This window comes from Nycticebus coucang, chromosome 9 (assembly GCF_027406575.1).
Source record: "Nycticebus coucang isolate mNycCou1 chromosome 9, mNycCou1.pri, whole genome shotgun sequence".
In the NCBI taxonomy this organism is placed as follows: domain Eukaryota; kingdom Metazoa; phylum Chordata; class Mammalia; order Primates; family Lorisidae; genus Nycticebus; species Nycticebus coucang.
In genome coordinates, this window is record NC_069788.1 from 120,597,268 (window position 1) to 120,622,914 (window position 25,647).

At 46.8% G+C, this 25,647-nt stretch overlaps 1 protein-coding gene across 5 annotated transcripts in view; it reads right to left on the minus strand.

The window, feature by feature from the left end:
• Nucleotides 1–25,647, minus strand: part of SPTB (spectrin beta, erythrocytic) — a 126,767-nt gene that overhangs the window by 73,751 nt on the left and 27,369 nt on the right. For 2 of the 5 annotated variants that reach the window (XM_053601069.1, XM_053601068.1), the window contains exon 1: nucleotides 1,846–1,989. The exons of the other annotated variants lie outside the window; for them this stretch is intronic. The gene's annotated coding sequence lies outside the window, so the exon portion shown is untranslated. Of the gene's footprint in view, nucleotides 1–1,845; nucleotides 1,990–25,647 lie in introns of those variants that run through there. 5 annotated transcript variants of the gene reach the window in all.

Consider the following 25,647-nt stretch of genomic DNA (forward strand, 5'->3'; position numbering starts at 1 on the left):
CACAGGTGTGTGCGGGGGAACCCATCCACCTCTGAGATCAAGTACTAGGCCTCAGAACCCCAACAGCATGTACTGCGCCCAGTTAAGCCCTGGGGAGGTGAGGAACTGAGAAAGGGTTGGTAGAGCTCCTCTCCCTGCCTGTGGGGTGCTATGGGAGCCCAGGCCTGGAGCACACCAGCTGAGCAGAAGAGGACTCTTGTCTTCTCTCCCTCCACCCCCCCAAAGTAAACCACATCTTTCCCCTTCCCTGAGCCACACTAAGGGGAAAGCAACGCAGCACAAAGCTCTACTTCGGGAGGGCCCTGGGGGGAGCACTGGGTGCTGTTACTCTTCCTCAGTGGGATAGGGGAGTGGGCTGCTGCAACAGCCAGACACCATCTTCCTTAAACAGAATTTCTCTCTGGGTCAGGTATGACCAACCCCTCACCTGCTTTCTAGTATGCCCCACCCTCTTGTGCTACCCAAACCCTGCTTTTCACATATTTTTTTACGATGACAACCCTGGTCAGGAGATTTGATTCTGAAGTTTCCTGGTGATTTTTCCTGAAGTTTCCTGATGCCAATGCGTCACCCAAATGGGAACATCCCTCTACTCACTGATCACATGCTCATATTCACAGTCACATATTCACAGACTCCTTAAAGAATAGTCAGATACACGAACACACACAAAAGCACTAAAACAGGATGAGAACCAATGACATGTGCAGTGCTGAGTACTTATTCTAGATCTATCTCCAGCCCTAACCTCCTCCCCACCCTCAAGCTCTAGTCTGGCACCTTCATCTGCCTACCAGACATCCCCACCTAGAAATTACAGCTCAGTCTCAATATGGCTAAGAATGAGAGCGTGGCTCCCAGGACAGCAGAACAGGGGGGATTTCAGCACCATGGGGCAACCAAGCTGCTTCCCCTCTCTGGAGCACATTCTGCTCTTCCACACCGTAGTTCCCATCTCAGCCCTTCCTGGCTATTGTCCATCATCAACAGGCCATAGGGTTTGGGGTTCTTAAAGTCTCAAGATCACTACCCAGTGTTGCCACCATCCAGGATCTCATGCATTTACAATACCCTGGTCATTCCAGTCCACTGCTGTCTGGTGAGGCCTTTCCCAGGCCCTTCTGCTCCAGTTTCTGTCACTAGGCAGGGGCTTCACATGTCACAACTTGTCCACCCTCAACATGGAAAACTCTCCTACTAAGAACTGGCTCCGGTAATGCTGCAGCTGCTGGGCTAGGGTGGGTGTGTGGGATCACAGTTCTAACGGCTCTTATGGGGATTTGGCTGGGGAACAGGTGCTGCTCAGCTCTGACAGGGAGGCTGGTCCATCAGCCCTCTATCTTAGCAACAGTGTCTATCCGCACCTCACATCTCACACAGAGACCAATGTCCACTAGAAACCTTTAAAGGAGAGAGGAGGCCAGGCAAGGTGGCTCACACCTATAATCCTGGGAGGCAGAGGCAGGAAGATCCCTTGAGCTTAAGAGTTCAAGACCAGCCTGAGCAAGTGTGAGACACCATCCCTACTTAAAGTAGAAAAACTAGCCAGGTGTCATAGTGTGTGTCTGTAGTCCCAGCTGAGGCAGGAGGATCACTTGAGCCCAGGAATTTGAGGTTGTTATGAGGTAGACTAAGGCTATGGTACTCTAGCCTATGGCAACAGAGTGAGATTCTGTCTCAAAAAATAAATAAATAAAAATTAAAAACTGAAGGACAGGGAAGAGATGATATTCTTGTTTACAGTTTCCAAACGTTATCCTCTGTGGGAATTCTCAGGCTCAACATACCCACTTACAGAAAGCTGTCACCACCTGGTCCCACTTCCTCTTATTTCTCCCAACTCACTCCTTTCAACGTAGCCACTGGTCTCTTCTCTCAGAGCAAGTAATATTTTAGGGTGGTTGAATTGAAAAGCTGAATGTCCAATTTCTCTTCTTCCACGAGGAATTACCCAGAATACTCAGTGACTTCTCTCTTCTCTGTTGAAAACTGCAAGAGGCAGTGAGGTGTCAACATTAAAAGTGATCAAGAGTAGGTTGAAATAACTGATTTGTAATAATCGTGGGAATATTTCAAATAAATAACTAACCCAGAAAAGATAAAACCATCATATTACAGGGTGACGGGGGAACTTTATGATGGAGGGATTGTAAAGGGGGAACGTCATAATGAAGGGATCGGGTTCTTAGCTCTGAATTCACAGATGAATCTTCGCATGTGGTCTCACCCAGAACAGGACACCTAGACACTGCATGTCCCCAACATGATGCAATGAGAAGGACATTACGAACTACGACATCCGTGCCAAAAACCATGACTCTTAATCTAATCAAACTTTAGCGGTCACTTCCCATTTACAGGAATTATGGACAACTGAGAGACAAGCAAAAGAACCAACCCAGAGTGGGGGGTATTCCGCGGACAACTGACTCGGTTTTTTGTTTGTTTGTTTTCTGAAACAGAGTCTCACTCAGTCGCCTGGGTAGAGTGCCATCATAGCTCACAGCAACCTCAAACTCCTAAGCTCAAGAGATCCTCTGGTGTCAGCTTCCCAAGTAGCTGGGACTACAGGTACTTGCCACCATGCTGGGCTAGTTTTTTTCCATTGTTTTAGTAAAGACAGGGTCTCATTTTTGCTCAGGCTGATCTTGAACTTCTGAGCTCAAGCAATCCTCCTACCTCAGCCTCCTAGAGTGCTAGGATTACAGGTGTGAGATTCAGTTTTTTTCAACAAGTCAGTAACATTAAAATAGACAAAGAGACAGAGAGTGGCCACTGCCATAGATCAAAAAAGATTTGGGAGAGGTAACAACAGAATGTAATGTGTTCTTTGTTTGGATCTCAAAACGCATTCTTGAGACAGAGTTTATCACTGAATTATAAACTCAATACTGGATGATAACCAGGAATTACAGTCAGTTGTGTTAGACATGATTACGGCATTATGGTTATGTAAGAAAATGAACATACTTTTTTTTTTTTTTTGAGACAGAATCTCAAGCTGTTGCCCTGGGTAGAGTGCTGTGGTGTCACAGCTCACAGCAACCTCAAACTCTTGCTCTCAAGAGATTCTCTTGCCTCAGTCTCCCAAGTAGCTGGAACTAAAGGTACCCGTCACAATGCCCAGCTATTTTTTTGTTTGTAGTTGTCATTGTTTTTGGCAGGCCCGTGCTGGATTTGAACCCACCAGCTCCGGCGTATGTGGCTGGCACCCTAGCCGCTGAGCTACAGGTGCTGAGCCAAACATACCTTTTACTGATGCTGAAGAATGCAGTGGGGAGTGACATGACGTCTGGGATCTGCTAAATGTGCTTCAGCAAAGTAGGAAGCAGATGGAACACATGGAAAGCCCTAATAGCTGATGGTTTGGGGGTGATCATATGAAGTTTCTCTTTTTTTTCCTTTTTTCTTTTTTTTTTTTTTTAGAGACAAGAGTCTTATTCTGTCACCCTCGGTAGAGTGCTGTCGTGTCACAGCTCACAGCAACCTCCAGCTCTTGGGCTTAGGTGATTCTCTTGCCTCAGCCTCCTGAGTAGCTGGGACTATAGGCACCTGCTACAACGCCCGGCTATTTTCAGGTTGCAGTTGTCATTGCTGTTTGGCAGGCCCAGGCCGGGTTCGAACTCACCAACTCCAGCGTATGTGGCTGGCATCCTAGCTGCTGAGCTACAGGCACCACGCTGTATAAAGTTTCTTAATACTTTTCTGATTTTGCATATGCTTGAGATTTAGTATAACAAAAACGTTGATAGTATTTACATTTAACAATAAATTAAATTTATAAAATACAGCCCCCTAGGCACAACCAGAACTTAGAATAAAGACCAACTCCTTACTGCAGCCCTGAGGCCCCTCCAAGCTCTCTGAGCTACCTGGCAACCTGCGAACCTCCTAGTTCTTCGAACTCACCATCCCTCCCCAGCTCAGGGCCCCGGTGAGTGCTATGCCCTCTGTCCAGGACACCTCCTGAAGCACCTCTGCGTGCCCGGCTCCTCCTCACGCCTCAGGTCTCTGATCAAATGTCACTCCCTGGCAGACATCCTCAGAAGTCCTCCCTGGGCACCCTGTCTAAGGTGGGTCTCTCTTCTGCTAGCCTCAGCCTCAGCCTCAGCCTCAGCCCACTGCTCAACTCCACAGCACTTACCATAGGTGTAATTATTCATTTATCTGTTGGTTCATTTTTTCCCCTTTTCCTCTCTTTGCCTAGATCATAGGCTCCTATGGATAGTGGTCATGTCTGCTCTATTCATCACTGTATTCCAGTGCCCAGTACGGTGCCTGGGGTGGAACAGGTTCTCAGTAAATCTCCTCCTTCTCCTCCAGGTGGATCTGAAGCCCTGGAGCCTCTCTGTTCCCTCCGCCCCACCGCGTTGCTTGATGTATGCTCTCACTCAGTTACCCCGTGTCCACGCATTGGGTGCTTCATCTATATCCACTCATCACCAAGGCCAGACTCTGTAAAGCGTCTCACGTTTGTGGTTTTTTTAGGCTCTGAAGCTCCCACTTCACTTCAGGCCCTCACCTCTTCCCACCTGGACTTTGGGATGGTCCATCTCTGTCCCTGCTTAGCCCCATGTGATGACACACCCCTACTCTGTGACCTTTCAGCAACAAAGTCCAAGCCAAAGCCCCACCCCATTCGGGGCTGAGCTAGTGCTAACTCTGCCCCAACAGGGAGGGCCCATGTGGCCCTGTCCCCACCACTGTCACATGCTTTTACAACTTTATGCCACATCCCACACACTCAAGTTTAGCCATCTGTCTCCTCTTCTTACAATTTAAAACAAATGTAGTTTTCAAACACTTAGAAACACATCTATAGCACTTTCTCAGAATCTGAGTGAGGCCCCCTGTCTACCCCTGTCCATCCCCGTGGATCCATCACTGCCACTACACCCTAGTGGAGGGGACAGTCACCAGGAAAAGCTGGCAATGACCCCTGCACCAACTCCCCCTCCTCAGTCTCACCTCTTTCCTCACCCTCATCACCTCTCCCAAGTGAGGCCAGAGCCTCACAGACCCACCTTCTCCCCAGTCCCCAAATCCAGGGAGGGAGCAGAATCTCTAACTTTTCCTTCTATCTTCATTTTAACATGCTCAAGTTTTCCCATCCTTAACAAAACCCCTCTCGTCAGCTTCTCTCCCCTCTCTTTCACTCTCCTGTCTTTCAGAGCCAAACTTCTCAACAAAGTTACCAAGAACATGAACAGGTGGTTTACAGAAGACGAAACCCAAAAGGCTAAAACTCTGAAGAGATGCTCCAGGTCACCAGTGACCTGAGAAATACAGATTAAAATGACAAGGAGACACCACAGGCAAATGCGAGAGTGCCAGATGTAGTGGTGATGTGGCGAGAGGGAACCTTATGCACTGCTAGTGGGAGCGTGGCCTGGCCCAGACATTTTGGAGGACAGTCCTCCAGTAATGGGGGGGAGGTGCACTCTGCAAGCCTCTCACATAGGACTAGAAAAGAATGTGTACAAGAATGTCCCCTGGCATCGACTGTGGTGGCAGGGAGGTGAAAACAGGCTGGGTGCCCTTTGCTGGGGCATGGACAGGTACAATGCAGGGAGTGAACCCGAGGGACATCTGGCGGCACATCTGGCGGAGGAGCTTAAGAACACAGTGCTGAGGAAAACAAACAAGGCACAGAACGGGATCTGTGACACCATTTACATGACGTTCAACACACACACAAAAACCATCGCATATACGTGTATAAGAATGTGCAAACAAAATGATAACTTTTTTTCTGGCATCTGTTTTACCAAGTGACTTTTTCAGCAGTGCCCAGGAAAACTCTTAAACACATAAAACTGGTTGTCTGTAGGTGGAGAGAGGAGAGTAGAAAAGGAAAACGGAGCTAAGAGGAAATCAACTAACCTGCGTGGAACATGACGATGACGAACTGAGCAATGTGAAGACCGCGGCCAGCCACGCCCATCTATCGGCGTCCACAGTAGCCGCCTCATCCCATACTCAGTTCGCTCCTCAGCTCGCTGGGCTCTGGCTTCCCCTCTCACTTCTGGAAACTACAGCAGAACCTCCACGGTTGACACTTCCCTACTCTGACCACCTCTTTAAGTTGTCCTAATCTTCATAGGCCGGACAGGCACCACGTGTACTTATCAGTACAGCAGGCCTTGTTCCTTAAGTTACCCACCTCCATAAGTGGACCAGTTTGTTACAGTCCCTTGGGTGGTCAACTTACAGAGCTTCCCCTGTATTTGCACCGATGGTTACAGATACCTTGTTGCTTAAAACAACAGATGCTTTTCAGGTCTTGTCTTGACTTCTCAGCAGCATTAAGCTCTGTTGGCCACTCCAAAATTCCCTGAAATCCTTCCTTTGCCTTCTACATGTTCCTTATTCTCTTTTTTTTTTTTTTTTTTGTAGAGACAGAGTCTCACTGTACCGCCCTTGGATAGAGTGCCATGACGTCACACAGCTCACTGCAACCTCTAACTCTTGGGCTTATGCGATTCTCTTGCCTCAGCCTCCCGAGCAGCTGGGACTACAGGTGCCCGCCACAATGCCCAGCTACTTTTTTTTGGTTGCAGTTCGGCCGGGGCTGGGTTTGAACCCACCACCCTCGGTATATGGGGCTGGTGCTCTACTCACTGAGCCACAGGCGCCGCCCCCCTTGTTCTCTTCTTAACTTTCTGGTCCTCCTCCTTGGCCTGCTCCATGGGCCTTGGAGCCTTCTCCTACTTGTCCCTTGAATGGTGACGCTGCCCAGAGTTCAAGCCGGGACTCCGCCACTTCATTCTCTGTCTCCTACTAATGATTTCCAAATCTTCTCCTGAACCCAGCACATCCACTGTCTTCTGAACACCCACCCAGAAGACCCACAAGCTCTTCGTGTACACCACAACTCCCAGTGGGTTCTACCTGCAGCCCTGCTCTCTGCCCACCAGCATCCAATGGCCAAGCCAAAGCCTCAGGGTGTGCTCCACCCAGCTCTTTCCCCTCCAGAAATCTCATCTAATCAGCCCCTTGAAGCTCTCTCCAGTCTCTGTTCTCACCATCTCCACTGCTCCCCTCACTTTCAGCCACCATCATCTCAAGTCCAGTGATTTCCTGCTGCTCTCTTTGAATCCAGAAAGAGCCTCCTGGACTATAAACATGACGACACCCCTTGCAGACTTCAGTAGTTCTTCTTTATCTCAGAAGGAAGTAAAAAACCCATAATAAGTCATGCTCAAAGACCTTGGTGACCTATTCCCTCCCTGACCACAATTTCGGTCTAATCCTTCCAATCCCTCCCCTGACCCCACCAATTCTACATTCCAGCCAGGATGAACTCCATTCAGGTCCTGACTCTCTCCAGTCACATTCTTTGTACATGCTCTTCCCAAAGCCTGAGAAACCCTCTGACTTTTACAGAATAACTTCCCATCCTTTAAAACTGAGCCCAGCCTTCACTTCCTTCAAGAGACCTCCCGCCTCCGCCGCTGTCCCCTGTAACAGTGGGGGTCAGGTGCCTCTTTTGTGTGCCCATCTCCTTCATCAACCCACTCTCCACGCTGGAGAGTAATCACCTATTTCTCTGTAAGCTGCTTGAGGTCAGGGACCACCCTCATTCATGCCATTTGTCCTGAGAGCCCAGCATAACACCAAGTATATGAAATGGAGCTAAAGGCATGTGAACTGAAAAACAGAAAGTGCTGCTCCTTAGTGGATGGAAGCAGCTCCTGCAGAAGACACACCATTTGGAGGACAATTTGGAGGCCCTGGTGTGAGTGGCAGGAAACATGGTGTATTACAGTAGTGCCATGGACCTGCCATTGATGCCCTGATTTTGTCCCTGTTACTCCCTCCTCCTCTTTCACTGCACCACGTGGCAGAAGGGACGGGCAGCAGCCACAGAGCCCAAATCCTGATGAATCTCTGCAAACCTTGAAAACCTTAGAGCAGCTGACTCAGCCCACGTACCCCAATTTCTTCGCCCCCAAAATTGATGAAAGCAGCCACTTCTTACCCAGAACTATTCTAGACAGGGAGCCCTACCCCACTCAGCTGAGAAATCTTCTATATTTTCTTTCTGGTGTCACAGAAATGTCAGTCTCAGAACAGTTTCTACCCCATACCTCTCCGCTGCACAAATGAAAAGAGCTATTTTAAAAGTCTCCCCGATAAATAATATATAAGTTATGGGTGCCAATTTACTTCTTCATTCATGTTAGAGCTTTCAAAATAATTAAGTCAAAATTCATCTTTTAAAAGTTGCTCAGGCCCGCGAGGATTCCTGAGGGAATGGGTGCTGGCCACTCTCCCTTCCTGGCCAGTATGCCCAGCCTGACTCCGTGGGGCTGTCCTCTAGGGACACACCAAAAGGTACCCACGGCAGCTCCAGTCTTGAGCAGAGCCAAGTGCAGCCTCTTTGGGCCTGGCAGAGTCGGTCCCTGCTGTGCACAGTCTCCCAGGCTGCAGTGAGACCGCCTCTTCGCTACCAGAATCTACTCAGCCCCCTTCACTGGATCCACTGATGGGGACCCACCAGGCCCTGGCTCACACAGCCCTCAGGAGGAAAACTTGGCTCTTTATAGGATGGTATCACACAGTCTAGGGCTAGAAAGGGAATTTGGAATATACCACCCCCATTTAAAACACCCTCACAAACTGTTAGATATTATTTTTGTTATCACTGCTATTATTATTCCCTTCCTATCATCAAAATAGAAAGAACATCTAGGTTGAAATCCTAACTTTCATATTTAGTAGGGTATATGCTTCTAAAAGTCACTTAATCTCTCTATCCCTCAGTTTCTCCATCTGCGGGGGTGGGGAACACTCTGTCCTACTGAGGCAGACATCGTTTGCGCACACACAGTGTGGAGACATTCTGCAGCTGCCCCTGAGGTCAGTGAGGCTGGGTGACTGAATGGGCAGAAATGATGTGCACCTCTTCAAGTCTCAACCCTTCCTCATCACTCTCCTATTCTTTCCTCCAAATTCCCAGGCCTGACCTGGAGGACAGGCCCCCAGATGAAAGAAGCTGCTTTCCTGAATGGCTGTGGGGAGCAAAGTCACTCCCTTACTTTACAGTTTACTAACTCATCTATGATAAGAGCAAGAAACCAAATATCATTTTGGAGTTCTTTACTAGAGCAGTTAGGGTAACCTTAATTAATACACTCACCATGTACCACAGATTCAATGAAGTTATACAAAAATGATGTATATAAACTGTATAGTACCAGATAGAGCCAAGGAATTGCTCTTTACAAATGATATACAGTATCTCTTAGTATCAGGTTTGGGGATTTGCTCAGTATACTCTCATGGTATAAAGGAAAGCACACAGTTGGTTGAGTTTATTGTCACTCCCCACTGCCCCTTCTGCAACCCTCTTTCCCATTTACCCCTGACTTAAGTACCCATGCTCTCGGAACCTCCCTCGACACCAGGTTCCTCCACCAAGTTGAATGACCCAAGCAGCACTCCTTTTTCAAACCTCCCTACCATCCTATTTCCAAACACAACTGGTTTTGACAACCTAATTTCCTTTTGTTGTAAACTCCTTAAAGAGAAGGATGCCTTTTTTTTTTTTAAAGACAGAGTCTCACTCTGTTGCCCTCGGTAGATTGCCGTGGCATCACAGCTCACAGTAACCTCAAACTCTTGGGCTTAAGTGATTCTCTTGCCTCAACCTTCTGAGTAGCTGGAACTACAGGCGCCCGCCACAACGCCCAGCTATTTGTTGTTGTAGTTGCCACTGCTGTTTTAGCTGGCCGGGGCCAGATTCGAACCTGCCACCCTTGGTATATGGAGCCAGCGCCTTACCCACTGAGCCACAGGTGCCACCCAGAAGGATGCCATTTTCACCTTGGAGATCCAAAAGTGCCTTGCACGTGGTAGGTGCTGAATTAGTACATGTTCATTGGATGGAACAGTGTAACTATCTACTTTCCAAAGGGGCCAGAGTATCCCTCTCAGGGAACACATTTGAATAAAGGCCTTAGGAAAATATAACATCTGACTGAAAGGAGGGGTATGGAAGAGGCAGTTTAGGAGCCAAACTAGACCACTGGTGAGAAATGGCTGGGTAGGCAGAGTACTCAGCATCTTCAAATCTCTCAAGGGAGGCCACCCCCTATTGCATCTACAGGAGGAAGCCAGCTCTGCAGAGAGAGTCCCTGAAAAGTATAGACTTCTTAATGCATGACTGTGCTAGGAGCAGACTCTGGGCACGGAGAAGCAGCTGTCCAAAGTTAAGGAATGTGGGAGGGAGGGTGTCAAAATGAAACCCAGATTTCCAGACCTCTTAGCTTTAGTGTCGGCCTGTCCATACATAACCAAGAAATTTGATGAACTTTCCAACCCTATCCTAGCACCTTGTGTTTAATTATAAAATCAAGACAAGCACTCATAAGTAGGTTGGCACTGTTTATTTATTCATAAATTCAACAAATATTTGTTGAACAACAGTACCCTAAAATACCACAAAACACTTATCTATAAATACAAAATATGTGTAAGACCTATGGAGTGAAAACTATAAAGCACTGATGAAAGAAATCCAAGATCTAAATGAATGGAGAAATACACTATAACTAGGAATCGAAAGATCCAACATTAAGATATCAGTTCTCCAAAAATGGAGTCATAACAATGCAATGCCAATCAACATTCCAGCAGGCCTTTCTTTGTAGAAATCAACAAGCTGATTCCAGAAGTTCCATGGAGAAAGAAAGAAAAAAAAAGGGTAGTCAAAACCATTTAGGAAAAAAGAATAAAACTAGAGGCCAGGCTCAGTGGCACATGCCTGTAATCCCAGCACTCTGGGAGGCCGAGGCAGGTGGATCGCTTGAACTCAGGAGTTTGAGACCAGCCTGAGCGAAGAAAGACCCTGTCCCTACTAAAAATAGAAAAGTTAGCAGGGGATAAGGCTACCATGGCACTCTACTCTGACTCAAAAAAAAAAAAGAACAAAACTAAACTGGAGGCCCCACATTGCTGGATTTTAAGAATTATCTTTAAGCTACAGTCATCAAGATAGTATAGAATGAAAAAAGGATAGATATTTATATTAATGGAATAGAACAGAGTCCAAAAATAGACTGACGTACGGTCCGTCCAGCAAAGGCACAAAAATAACTTAAAGGGGAAATGATAGTCTATTTACTATGAAATGGTACTGGAACAATTGGAATCCATATGCAAAAAAGTGAACATTGAAGAGAATGAATTTATGTGTATGCATGTATGTATGTAATGTCTGTAAATTATGCCTCAATAAACCTAAAAATATAACAACTAAAAACAAACAAACATAGGCAAAAAGACTAACAAATATTTGGGTTTAGCAGCTGTAGCTCAGCAGCTAGGGCACCAGCCACATACACCAGAACTGGTGGGTTGGAATCCAGCCCAGGCCTGCCAAACAACAATGATGACTACAACCAAAAAATAGCTGGGCATTGTGCCAGGATTCTGTGGTCCCAGCTACTTGGGAGGCTGAGGCAATAAAATCGCTTAAGCCCAAGAGTTTGAGGTTGCTGTGAGCTGTGACACCACAGCACACACCATAAGACAACAAAACAAATATTTGTTGAATACCTACTACCTGGCAGGCCTGTTGTCATAAACTGTTCTCGTGATAATAATGTAAAATAATTATAATTTATTTCAAAATAATAAATACTGGAGTAGAGGATAAAAATATGGTATAGACATGCATTCTGTCCTCAGGCTGCCTAAGACATGATATAAATAATGACAAGATAGATTCAGGCAAGTGTCAAAAGACAAGCATAAATAAAGTGCTGTGGGATTTCAGAGGCAGGAGCAAATATCTAAAGCTGGAGAAACCAAAAGAGTCTTCATGGAAGAGACGGCATCCGTGCTGGGTACTGATAATGGGGAATGCTGATTTTTGTCTATGTAAACAATGACTATAAGAAAGTTGCCTGGGCGGCTCCTGTGGGTGAGTGAGTAGGGCGCCAGCCCCAAATACTGAGGGTGGTGGGGTTGAACCTGGTCCCAGCCAAACTGCAACAAAAAATAGCCGGGTGTTGTGGTGGGTGCCTGTACTCCCAGCTACTCTGGAGGCTGAGGCTAAAGAATTTCCTAAGGCCACGAGTTGGAGGTTGCTGTGAGCTGTGATGCCACAGCACTCTACTGAGGGTGACATAATGAGACTCTATTTCTAAAAAAAAAAAGGAAAAAAGAAAGGAAAAAGAAAATTACCTTATGCAATTTCTCTTTAATCCTCCTATCACCTTGTGAGATGTGGGAGAGGTACTATTATTCTCAGTTTCAGTTAAACAAACTAAGACTTACGGGTAAGTTCCTTGCCCAAAACTGGAGTGGCAGAGCCAATGATCAAACTCAGGTCTTCTGAGAGTTTGGTTCACGTTCTGCTCCATGGAGTGGTCCCCATCTAGAGGAAAAGCTCTTCCTTTTCATAAGATAGAGACTGCTCATGGTCCATTTCCACCTAATACCCTTCCAAGTGATCAGTTACCACAGAGAATACCCTGCGAGGCTAACACGCTGGTTTGAGTCTTTCTTGCATATGGAAGTGAAAGCCAAGACAGTGGACATTTTTGGTAACGTTTGTTTAGATTCATGGTTTAAAAGTCTCAAAGCATCTTTTACAAATACTAAAAAAGCTAAAGCCTTGCAAGTTCCCAGGTCTACCTCAATGCATTGTAATATACATAACCCTGACATTTAAAAGATGTAACTCCAGAACTTGTATGAAAAACAAACTATGAAAGCTGCACTACTCGCTCTTGGAGGGGCCTAGCTCCCCCAAAGAACTATGAGGTTATCCCAAGAAGCCTCCTTGGGACCTGTTCACATGTGTCCCCCAGCCAAGCTGTGGCCCTCAGAGCCCTTTCTTTGCCATCCCTTCATGCCCAACAGGTGGTTGCTGAGCTCCCTGAGTGAAGGAGACCAGCAGAGAGCTGGGTCCTGGCAGGGAAGACACCATAGCACCACAGAGATGGGGACGGCTTGTACACACGCTGCTCTCATCATCTCTTTTGCCCATTGCCAACTTAAAAAATAACACAGGACAGTACCATTATGAACATCAGCTTAGTTAACCAAATGCTTCCTGAATGGATGCAATATACCTGTTCATCTGTGCAATCCTTGTCTTTAAGGAGCTTACAGTCGGGGAGGTAATTTAAACATTCCTCACCGGCACAGTTGGAGAAACAGCTTTTCTCTCTGCTCTAGTTTTCTCACCTGGCTAACAAAAAGTGAAGTTCTCCAGCTATGAAGCTGTTGTCATCAAATATTTATTGAATGCTCACTTTGCACTAGACACTGGAATCTGCAAACATAATCACACCGAATCCCCAGAACAACCCTGAGAGGCAGCCACTCCTTATTCCTATTTTATAGGCCAGGAAACTGAGACTTAGAGGGTTCACTGACTTGTCCCAAGACAGCAGCCTGTAAGTGATGGGGCCAGTATTTAAACCCAAGCAGCCTGGCTTAAAGCCTCTGCCCTTAAATACCGTGTTCCCTGCCCTGTCAGGCCAGCCAGACCCAAGCCCTCTGCGGGAAGGAATGTGAAGATCAAAGGAACAGGATGATTTCAAAACAGTTTTTAAATCATCTGAGATGAATTCTTCTACATCCAGCTCAACACCAGGCAATAAGAACATCAAGAAAGGCAACAGGAAAGAAAGATGATCTATGCTGGAGGCCCAAGAGGCCCTTTAGGGTCACAGTTAATCCATACCCTGAGATTTCAGAACACAAACACACCACGTCTCTATCCTGCGTCAGAACCACGTTTCTTGTGAGGATCGCCAAGCACCTTTGCCCCTAGATTGTCACAAACATCGAAGTCACCTGAGCCTCAAGTAAAAACAAAAATAGGTTAAAAAAAGAGAAAGAGAGAACAAGAAGAAAAGAGAAAAAGGAAAAGAAAATAAAGAAAAAAAGAAAACAAGATGGGGAAGCATTCCTAGGACAGATTATGGCAGAATCTTTAGAGAAATGTCTTCGTCCAATCCCCCAACTCCCCTTGTACGTCCCACTTCTCTATTCTTTAGGGTCTCTCTTTAACACAGCACACATTTGCAGAAGAAAGGAAACCCCAGTGTGTGGAACTAGAAGAGGGTTTCTTGCAGAAGGCTTCCCAAGGTGCTGCAGTTTGATAACCTCTCCTCATATCTGTGAAAGAGCGCGGCAAATGTTATCACCTGCAAGCAGCCGGGACAAGGGTACCCCCAGTTCTGAGCAGTCAGACACTCCCGCTGGACAGCACCTCACTCTTATGCTGAGCTGCCTGCAAAGTAACTGCACCACATTCTTCTCTTAAAGTGGCCTGATTCCAAATAGCTTGCCTGGAGTGAGGGGCAGCAGAGCTGCCAAGTGCCTGCTGTTCCTAGCAAGGTTCATGTGTGTGGCCAGGGCAGGACACATAAGCCGGGGAGGTCATTTCAAAGGTGTGGGAAAGTAAGCAGTCATTGCTAAAATAATCTGCCAGCAACTCCCACATGCTTGCCATGCCTCCATGTTCCCTAGTACATGGTAGCAATACTCTATTCTGCAAGGGCTGGAGCCAGCTTCCAGAAGGAAACAGAGGGTAGCACACAGGGGATTTAGAGCCAGAAATAGGAAACTGAGGTGACTTTGATCTGGGGAAGAGAACCAGGTGGTACAGAGTAGTGGTTAGGAAAAACTGGAGTTAGACTGCCCAGGGGTGTCTCTGGACTTAGCCACTTACTAGCTGTGTGGCCCTAGGCCACTTACTTAAACTCTGTAAGCCTCCATTTCTTCATCTATAAAGTGGAGTTAATAATAGTCATCACCCCACAGAGCTGCTATTTGGATCAAATGAGATAAGTCCTTTGGCCCAGAACACAGGCCCTGAGCCCATGTGGGCAACTAACACTGCTCTAAGTCTGTTGCTGTTTGCAGAAGAATGAATCGTTATCGTCCCATGCCTCAAGAACAAGAAGAAACACCAACTGTGTAGAAACACCTGTTAGAAACACCAACTGTGTAGAAGCTTAGATTCTCTTCTATCACCAGAATGTGCTATCTGGGGTTTACATAGCACTGCGCAGGTGCTGACCACCCTGCCCTTTTCAGGAGTCAGGGCAGCTCCTCTAACAGTGGCTGCCAGATTTCCGACTGGAGCAGATGCCTATTCTTCGCACCTCCCAAGGCTTCTACTCGTCTGTAGGAGATGCTTGGGGAAGGATGCAGAGCGGTCACACTCTCAAGATTTGTCACGTTGCCACTGCTTTCTTTCCCTCCAAAAAGGAAGAGATGCTTTTACTCCACCAGGGTGGGGGAGAAAATCAATGTTTACATTTTTGCCATTTTTTTTTTTTTGAAACAGAGCCTAAAGCTGTCGCCCTGGGTAGAGTGCCGTGGTGTCACAGCTCACAGCAACCTCCAACTCCTGGGCTCAAGCGATTCTCCTGCCTCCATCTCCCAAGTAGCTGGGACTATAGGCGCCCACCACAACACCCGGCTATTTTTTTGGTTGCAGCCATCATTGTTGTTTGGTGGGCCCAGGCTGGATTTGAACCCGCCAGCTCAGGTGTATGTGGCTGGCACCTTAGCTGCTTAAGCCACAGGGGCCGAGCTGAATTTTTTTTTTTTTTTGAAGGCAAGCATGAGCAATATTTACTGAGGAAGATAACGCTTAGAGAGTGAGAAGGCTTACAAAGCAGGATACGTTTGCTATAGACAGCGATGGGCCTCCATTGCCAGGACAAGTAGGCAAAGGGGACTACCACGATTCTTCACAATTCCTCTCTCATTTCTCCTTGGTCACGGCCCCGTTGCAGCTCCCTTATTTCCATCACAACTCTTAGTCCCTGGTGCTAGAAAAGAAGGCATGAGTGTGACACGTTGTCACGAGTTAGTACAGGCTTCAGGCCTGTTCGGGGGGCTGCCTTGTTCAGATGAAGGCCATCAGTGTCAAGCCAACCTGAGGAGCAGGGCAGGGAGAGACCAGCAGATGTGCACAGAGGGCATGCTGCAGGCTCGGAGAATGCCAGCGCTAACCTCCTGCTCTTAGCAGGAGCTCAGCTGCCCAAACTATGCTCAGTTCAGAGTCTGCCCGTTCTCCTGACTGCACACTCTGGGAACCACCCCCAGCCTCCCACCCAGCACAGAGCTATCCATCAGCCTATGTTCAGATGGGACCCTTGTTAATTAGGTGTATTTTTCCTCATGTATTTTATTAAATGGTCTTTACTTATAAAAGTGATATATACGAGGCCATTAGAAAATCTCAACCAAAAAAGTAGTTGAGATCCGACAGTAGCAGAGCCTACCCACTCAAAACAGTGCACCTGAGTGCTGAGTGGAGAACCCTTGTGATAGACAGGGGATGGCCCTGTGCTCCAGGAGTCGCTTAGCAGAAGTCATGGTGGAAAAAACAGGAAAACCCACCCCATTTTTATTCTTGTAGTTACCCGTGACTGCCAGTGAGTAAATGCCCTCGGCTGTGGATTGTCCACATACATGTGAAGGGATCTGGTCCCAACACACAAGAAGAATTTGAATCTCCAATAACCAACTATAGAATACCATCACCCCAAACTACAACCACAAGAACAATTGTGCTTAGTGAGTACTTGGTGTGCTGAGGTGCTATGTTGAGTGCCTAATACACACGTCCCCCATCATGGATGTGCTCCTATGAATGATTTTCACTTTCTTCATTTTTTTTTTTGAGACAGAGTCTTGCTGAACAGACTCAAGTCCAAAGTAGAGTGCAATGGCATCATTGCAGCTCACTGAAACCTCAAACTCCTGGGCTTGAGTGATCCTCCTCCCTCAGCCTCCCTGGGAGTAAAAGCACCTGCCACAATGCCTGGCTAGTTTTTCTGTTTTTAGAAAGGGTCTCGCTTTCGCTCAGGGTGATCTCAAACTCCTGGCCTCAAGCAATCCTCCCACTTAGACTCCCAGAGTGGTGGGATTCCAGGCACGAGCCACTGCTCCCCAACACTTTCTCCATATTATAAATGTCGAAACTGAAGATTACAGAAGTTAAGAAACTTGACCAAAGCCACACAACCACTCAGCAGAGGATGAAATGGGACCTACGCCTGCTTGACCTGTGCTGACAGCAGAACTTCCGGATGAATTGTCTTCAAAGAAAAATTTCAACCTTGTTAACAGTCCAGCAATTTACATGAACATTTTTAAAGGAAACATGAAGAAAATCCTATAACTTTTCATAAATGGAAAAATCTGACTTGTAAAAGTCCTGTTTCTAAAAGTCAGATTTACTTCCCTGACTCCTTATCACATTTCTACCAAAAATAGCCAAACATTTCCAAAGCACATCCGAATTACATTCCCGGGACTCCACCTGATCTCAGTGTTTGGAAAGATGTTGGGCTCCTGTTGGACAAGGCAGCCTCCAGAGCAGGCCTGAAGCCTGTACAAACTCTTGACAACATGTCACACTCATGCCTTCTTTTCTAGCACCAGGAACTAAGAGTTGTGATGGAACTGTGACCACAACACACTTCTTCAGAGGTGGGGAGGAAGCTGCACTTCCTAGAACTCGGAGCATTTCATGTCACTAACCCAACCAAGAAAAGAGACCCAGAAGCCCCCAGTCCTGAGCTGCTGGCTCACTCCATACTTACTTTAGTAAGTTCCCTTACTAAAGAGAGGGGCAGACATGGAAAACAAGCCAACAAGTGGGAAGCAAAAGATCCAGAGTGACCCCATCACCAAACCAGGCTGGACGGCCTGTGCGTAATCAACATCCCTACGCCCCACCCACTATCTAGGCATGGCAGGACCAGCCTGTCCCCCCTTCTTTATCTCTTTGTGCCTGCACAGTTTGCTACGCCCACTGTGTGTGGGCACTTTTATCAGAAAATAGCCACTTAACAAGCTTCTGCCTTTGAACAGAAGTAGCTGCTTAGGCCGCCAAAAGATGGACAGTTCTGTGTGTACCCACTGGCACGTGTGTTACATACACACAAAAAGCTCCTGAATACAGAACCGACGCTGACTGTGTAGCACAAGGGGCTCTATGTCTTTGGAAACTGCAAACCTGGAAGGCGCCTGTGGCTCAGTGAGCAGGGCACCGGCCCCATATACCGAGGGTGGCGGGTTCAAACCCGGCCCCGGCCAAACTGCAACAAAAAAATAGCCGGGCGTTGTGGCAGGCGCCTGTAGTCCCAGCTACTCGGGAGGCTGAGGCAGGAGAATCACCTAAGCCCAGGAGTTGGAGGTTGCTGTGAGCTGTGTGACGTCACGGCACTCTACCGAGGGCAATAAAGTAAAACTCTGTTGCTACAAAAAAAAAAAAAAAGAAACTGCAAACCTATTTAAAAGTTACAGTCTCAGCCCTTGCAGGAAAACACCTGCCAATCTCCTCATCCATGTCACCTACAGGATGAGGAGTATCTTCTAGCTGCTGGACTTTGAGTGAGTATTAATTCCTTCCACAATTATCTTCTAAGCACTACACTGTACTCTTGAACTTAAATTTTTACCAAACTGTAGGATTCTAGAGATGAGAAGCAAAAGGTTGTCCTCTGGTCCCTTTGTGACACTAGTATTAGGAGACAGCAGGATCCCCCAACTTATAGACATGCCAAGCTGTTAACGGCCTCTGACAACATGAAATCATCACGTTTTAGGAATCAGGAGTTGCCGAGTGTCCCTAATGCTGTGAAATGAGCTCTGCCATTGGCTCATTTACTCTCTTCACTTTTTTTCCTTCTCTTCATCAAAAGCAAAAGCTAACTAGAATAAACTCTCTTCACATTTGAGTCAAATTATTTTTGGCCTTTTAGAAAAATTCATCATTTTGATTTTTAATGTGTTTTATTTATTAAATATATTTCACGGTCAGGCCCTTTGGGCCAATACTGATTTTTAAAATACCCACTGCATATTTTATGTATAAAATAGACCATTGGTAGCTGAGCATTGTGGCAGGCGCCTGTGGTCCCAGCTACGTGGGAGGCTGAGTCAAGAGAATTGCTTAAGCCCAAGAGTTTGAGGTTGCTGTGAGCTGTGACACCACGGCACTCTACCCAAGGTGACATATTGAGACTGTCTCAAAAAAAAAAAAAAAATAGACCATCGGGCTTAGATAAAATGTGTAACAGCTTCATGGTCCTTAAAAGATGGAAAGCCACCACTGGAAAGCACTGTGGCCACCACAGCCAAATGCACCCAGGGAACCCTAAGACACCATGTTCTGACCACCCTTGATCAGAGTGAAAGCAGAGAGCTGCTCCTCTTGACCTGCAGTAAGTAACTGGATTATAATGCATCAGGATGACTGGAATTCCCTTCTCCCTGCACAAAGAAGCCTGATCTCTACCACAGAACAAAGACCATGCGGTAATTAAAAACCCTGCCCCAGAAGTGCAGTGGGGAGTGGACCTTGTTCTCTTAAACCCTTTGAAAGGGTCAGGAAACATCAGGAGGGTGGGAGAGGCTGAGGGAGCTGTAAAGCCCCTCAAAGGTGGGCACATATTCTATAGGCTGTGTGCACTAGGCTGGCCTCGTGCTTTGCAGAGGATGCTCTGCTGAAGGCGTCGGGACAACACACCACTGTGCTGGTGTGCAGAAAGCCTGTGCTGGTGCAGAAAGCCTGTGCTAGTACAGAGCGGGGCACCTGGGCTCCTGCAAGCGTAGCAGAAAGCACAGGTGGTCAGTATTTGTAGCTGGATGAAAGCGCAAGGCAGATCAATGTATGCACCTGTGTTGTGGCAGCTGATTGATTCAATTAATATTTACTGAGCACCTGCAGGACTCATGTCCATATACTGTGGGCAAAGACAGTATCTCCAGGGCGGCGCCTGTGGCTCAAAGGAGTAGGGCACCAGCCCCATATGCCAGAGGTGGCGGGTTCAAACCCAGCCCCGGCCAAAAAGACAACAAAAAAGACAGTATCTCCAGGCTTCAAGGAATCAGGATGTGGTCACAACAAGGCAGTGACAGGGAGATGGCATAACTAAGACTATTCAGGAACTGCGTGCTCATACCCATTCATGGCTCGTTTAAATGGAGTCTAAACATATGTCATGAAGTGCCTTTGTCTCATATCACATTCTTAGTTGCTGACAGCAAAAAGACCACCAACTCAACCACCAGATTCTAATCCACTCTAGAGTTCTGCTGTTAAGCTGAAAGGGACCATCAGGAAGCCCCTGCCGGGCGCCTGGGAGCAAAAGAATAGTTCATGCAAGAGGGAAGTACTTGCTGTGCGCATCAGAGATCTCCAGAGCCTGTACCAGCCCATAAGCCATCAGGAGCCAATCCCCTGCCCCCAGTGCCTCCATCCTCATGTCTCCTAACAGTCGCAAAAAAATGCCACTTCCCTATGTGTGGAGTCATCTCGAGGTGTAATTTCTCCAGTTTTTCTAGCAACTTGTAGCTGGTCAATTCTTGGTTCCATATCTAATCCTCAAAGCCCCAGAAAATTAAAATGGAACTTCACTAGGAAACAGTGACCCAGCAGGCCTGTGCAGAGAGCCCACCTTGGCTGCTGATCTTCCTCCCTAGAAAACAAAGGCCAGAATCCTGGCCACATTATAACATGCGCTGCATCCACAGGAAGAACGGGCAGGACACAGGTGCAGACAGCCCTGCCTCACACAGCACCACGCCTCAGGCTGAGGACCCTAATGCGGGCACCTGGGGGAGAATTTGCCAGCCTGTGTCCAGTGGGAATTGAGAAGGGTGAGTAGGGAAAAGCCTATTTATCGTATCTTCAGGTACCTATCCAGGCTGCTATAGCTCCTGTCAAGCCACACTGGCTGTATCAGAACTTCGGCTCAGGAATGGAGATCCAAGGCCTGGGAGGAACCACCACATTCTGGAGCCAAAGCAGCAAGCAGGGACCCCAGAACGTGCGAGATGAGAGCACTCGCTACCGCGAGACACAGCCAGCTGGTGGGAAATGCTGACCTGTTATATTCCCTTCCTTTTCCGGCCAAATTCTAAATAAACCACTCGAAACTCACTGCCGAGTTCATGCCTAACAGAGCACGCTGCCCTTTGCTGTGGTGTCAGCCGGTACAGACTGGCACTCAGAAGCCTGCCTTGTTCTCCAGGTGCTGCTCAGGCACCACCACAAACCCTCCCCTGAGCAGGGCAGAGAGAGGCCCTCCACACCTCTGCCTCCCACCCCCCACCTGTGGCCCACGAGGATGGCGCGGTCTCCTCCACCTTTAAAGCACTCTCACCCCCCTCATCTCATTCTCCTGGTTATGCTGATCAATCAGCCAGCGCTGCTCTTCTGAGAACAGAGTCCATGACCCTCTCTGATGATGTCTTCTAGAGACTCACCATCATCAAATTTATACATTTTAGATTTTGCTTCAGTTCTTTCACTGCCACTTAAATCTACTTTTTAAAAAATAACAATCCAATAATGGTTCCTTCTATTTTACTTCTGACAAAGGTAGAAACCTGATTACAGGCATCCCCTTAGATTACTTCACTCTCCCTGCTTTCTAGCCTCATGACCCAAATCCCTTCAGCTTTTCACCACAGTTCTCATTTTTATAAATCACATTCATTTTCTTTAACAGCCATTGCAAATTCTCCTCATTTCTCTCAAATGGGAGCTCCCAGATGAGATTCAGGCTGATGTGGGAGCTGGCCATTCCGAGAGGATGGTAGAATTGCTGACGCTGTTATTACATCACTGAGTGATTTTCACCTTGTGGTTTAAATAAGTAGTTGGGACTAGGGTGCAATAAACCTTTGAGATCCAGTTTTTATCTTTATTGTTAGTAAGTTAATTATTATGTATATTACGTTACTGAATTATTGTACAAAACCACAGATTAGTCCATTCCCACTCAACTGTCAACACAATTGCTTTTCCTTGTTTACCACTTTCCAACCTATGATCCTCAAGTTATCTCTCAGTTTAATTATAGCTTATAGAATAGTTCCAACATTTTTGAAAATACATTTTGAAATTAGGAAAATGGAAAGATAAATAAGGGCTAGTTATCTAATAACTACATACCACTCTTGACTTATGCCATTATGTTTATGTTAATAACAATAAAGTGACTTTTAATGAGTGCCTACTATGTGCAGGTATTGAGCTAGACCCTGGGGGGACACATCCCCTACACTCATAGCTTCCGGTCTAACTTAAGAGACATCATATCTGCCACAATTCTGAAATTCAAAAAGCTCTGAAAGCAGAAAGTGTTTTGTAATTTATTTGGTGGTAAAATCTGCCCTGAACTGAGGGTAAGTTATAGGTTATAGTCTTTTTCCTCCTTTGTACAAGTATTCCTAGGTTTTGCTGTAAAAATGGGAACATGTTTGATTATGGGATGTTGTGCTAAACACTGTATGTTTCAAAACCTAAAAATTCTGGCATATGCAGTGGCTCATGCCTGCAATCCTAGCACTCTGGGAGGTCGAGACGGGTGGATGGCTTGATCTCAGGAGTTTGAGGTGAATCTGTCTCATTTGTGCTCCTTGAAGTCACGAGGCTCTGAGAAGGAACATTTCCAGTACTTGGGCTGTAGTCACGCCTTAAAGGAAAGAATGTACTGGAGACCTTCGCCAAGTTGTAGCTAGAGACAGAGCATCTGCCTGGGGCAATGGACCATCCACTTAATCCCCTACCTCTATTTACACGAAAACTTTCAGTTAATCATATAGAGAAGCAGGCAAACAGAACAGACAACCCCGCCCTTTGTGGTCATCTCCATTGTTGTTTATCTCTAAACAAGATATCCTTGGTTTAGAAAGGTGTGTGCGTACTTTGCTGGATTAACTCTGATAAGGCATCTTTACCTTTCGTCTTCCTTGACCTTGGATTATTTCTATCTGACGATTTGGGGTATATAAGAATGTGAATAAGAACGGCCATTTGCTGCTGTGCCTGAGCAAGCACCAGCCATCCCTTAATGAATCATTCATTTCGTTTGCAGTGTCTGCCTCCGTGTCTCTGACTAGGCCAGTGGACAGCAACAAGGAAGTCATCTTGAGAGTAGTCGGAACATTTTTTGTTTTCATTAACAAAAGCCACCCTTGTAACCAGGAAGCCTAGTAGAGGGGCTGCGTGGCTACTAACCACTCACTGTAGGCAATGACTAGGAAGAAGCCCTTGGGTGCCAATGTCCACACACCTCTGGTCTAGAGTATTAGCCCATGTGAGGCCACACCAGCTCCACCACACAGAGACAAAGTTTAGCATAACCTGAAGTCTTTGGGCCACTCACCTACACGTGGCAGAGCCTGAGGCCTCAGTTGGCCTATCACTCTGGACCACGAGGGGTCAGACAATAGCCCCTTGTCTGTTTTTGAACAGCTCACGAGCTAAGAGTGGATTCTCCATTTTTAAAGGATTGTAAAACAAAAAAATATGTGACAGAGACTATTTGTCGTCCACAAAGTTGAAAATATTGACTATCTAGCTCTTTAGAGAAAAACATGTGCTGACTCCTGCTTTCTCACTGTGAAGAAGAAAAGGGGGCGGGGACACCCTGGAATGCCTACTAAGCGTGGCCGCTTGGCTGCTTACGTGAGCAGTGAGCTAGGCCTGCTGGAATGCAGAAGAGGGGACGTCAGGTCAGGTGGGCAGCTGAGTGACTTCCAAAGCAGTGGCAGGAAAAGGGTCTCCAGACCCTGTCCACACATACATGTGGGTAGCTTCTTTAGACTCCCACCGTGGAACTCACCAGCAGGATCTTCACCCTCAGACTTATTTTATAAACAGCTCACTTCTCCTTATAGTGCCTTTCTCCCCATCACATCAATACAAACACATTGGCAACATCCTTAAGTTTCAGGCCCCTCCCTAGGACCCCATTACAAACCCTGGCATCTTTCAGAGCCTTGACTTGTGTGGTCATCATGGCCTGGGCTAAAGCAGGAGTCCCCTGCCTCCCTCTTCCCCCAGCAAATGAAGATTCCAATTCTTAGAAGACCAGCACTTCACATTCTTTTCCCATTCTTTTTTTTTTTTTTTTTTTTGTGGAGACAGAGTCTCACTTTATGGCCCTCGGTAGAGTGCCGTGGCGTCACACAGCTCACAGCAACCTCCAACTCCTGGGCCCAAGCGATTCTCTTGGCTCAGCCTCCCAAGTAGCTGGGACTACAGGTGCCCGCCACAACGCCTGGCTATTTTTTGGTTTCGCAGTTTGGCCGGGGCGGGGTTTGAACCCACCACCCTCGGTATATGGGGCCAGTGCCTTACCCACTGAGCCACAGGCGCCGCCCTCTTTTCCCATTCTTGAAGGTTAAAGTTCATTGTTGGTTTGACCCCAACCTTCCCTCCTTCTTCCTGGCTTCCTTTCCCAGTGATTCCATAATTCCTCCTGTTCTCTCTTCCCTCTCCTTTTCCTTCTGTCAAACTTTGGTTGTCTGAGATACCAACAATGACCAGGGTCTGAAGTGCTTCCATTCTCATTCAACGTAGTCACGCTGACATAACCAGATCCTTACATGTGGTCTTTGAGACATTTAGAGACAGACGTGTTAAACCCAGGACTAGCTGGCCCCCAGTTCAGTGCGTCTTTCTGCCCATGTACATAGCACATTCTTTTGAACCTAACACAACCTCCCAAGTAACAACCCACATCCCATAGAAACGTCCAGAAAGACCCACTGCTTACCCTGCTAGGCACTTTTGGACTCTCTTTACTTTCTGAGGATAAAGAACCCTATTAAATCCACTAAGAAACACAAACAACAAAAAGTTAGCTACGTGGCTCAGCGCCTGTAGCACAGTGGTCACAGCACTAGCCACAAACACCAAGGCTGGCGGGTTTGAAACCAGCCTGGGCCAGCTAAACAACAATGACAACTGCAACAAAAAATAGCCGGGTGTTGTGGCGGGCGCCTGTAGTCCCAGCTACTTGGGAGGCTGAGGCAAGAGAATCACTTGAGCCCAAGAGTTTGAGGTTGTTATGAGCTGTGACATCATGGTACTCTACTAAGGGTGACATAAAAAAAAAAAAAAAAGTTAGATACAAACCTTTTTTTTTTTTTTGAGATCAAGTCTCATTCTGTTGCCCAATCTAGAGTGTCATGACGTCAGCCTAGCTCACAGCAACCTCAAACTCCTGGTTTCAAGAAATCCTTTTGCCTCAGTGTCCTGAGTAGCTGGGATTATAGGCACCCCCCATGGTGCCCAGCTAATATTTCTATTTTTAGTAGAAATGAGGTCTTACTCTTACTTAGGCTGGTCTTGAACTCCTGAGCTCCAGCAATCTTCCTGCCTTGGCCTCCCAGAGTGTTAAGTTTACAGACGTAAACCACTGTGCCTGGTCTTAGATACATTTTTTTTTTAAGTTCACATATGTGGTCAGGCACAGTGACTCATGCCTATAATTCTAGAACTCTGGGAAGCTGAGGCAGGTGGATTGCTTGAGCTTAGGAGTCTGAGACCAGCCCAAGCAAGAGCAAGACCCTATCTCTACTATTAACAACAACAAAAAATGCCAGGCACAGTGGCTCACACCGGTAATCCTAGCACTCTGGGAGGCTGAGGTGGGTGGATTGCTTGAGCTCATGAGTTCAAGACCAGCCTGAGCAAAAGCAAGACCCCGTCTCTACTAAAAAATAGAAAAACTGAGCTAAGAGGATCACTTGAGCCTAAGTTGGAGGTTGCTGTGAGCTATGACGCCACAGCACTCTACCTAGGGTGACAGCTTGAGACTCTGTCTCAAAAACAAACAAACAAAAATAGAAAAAAAC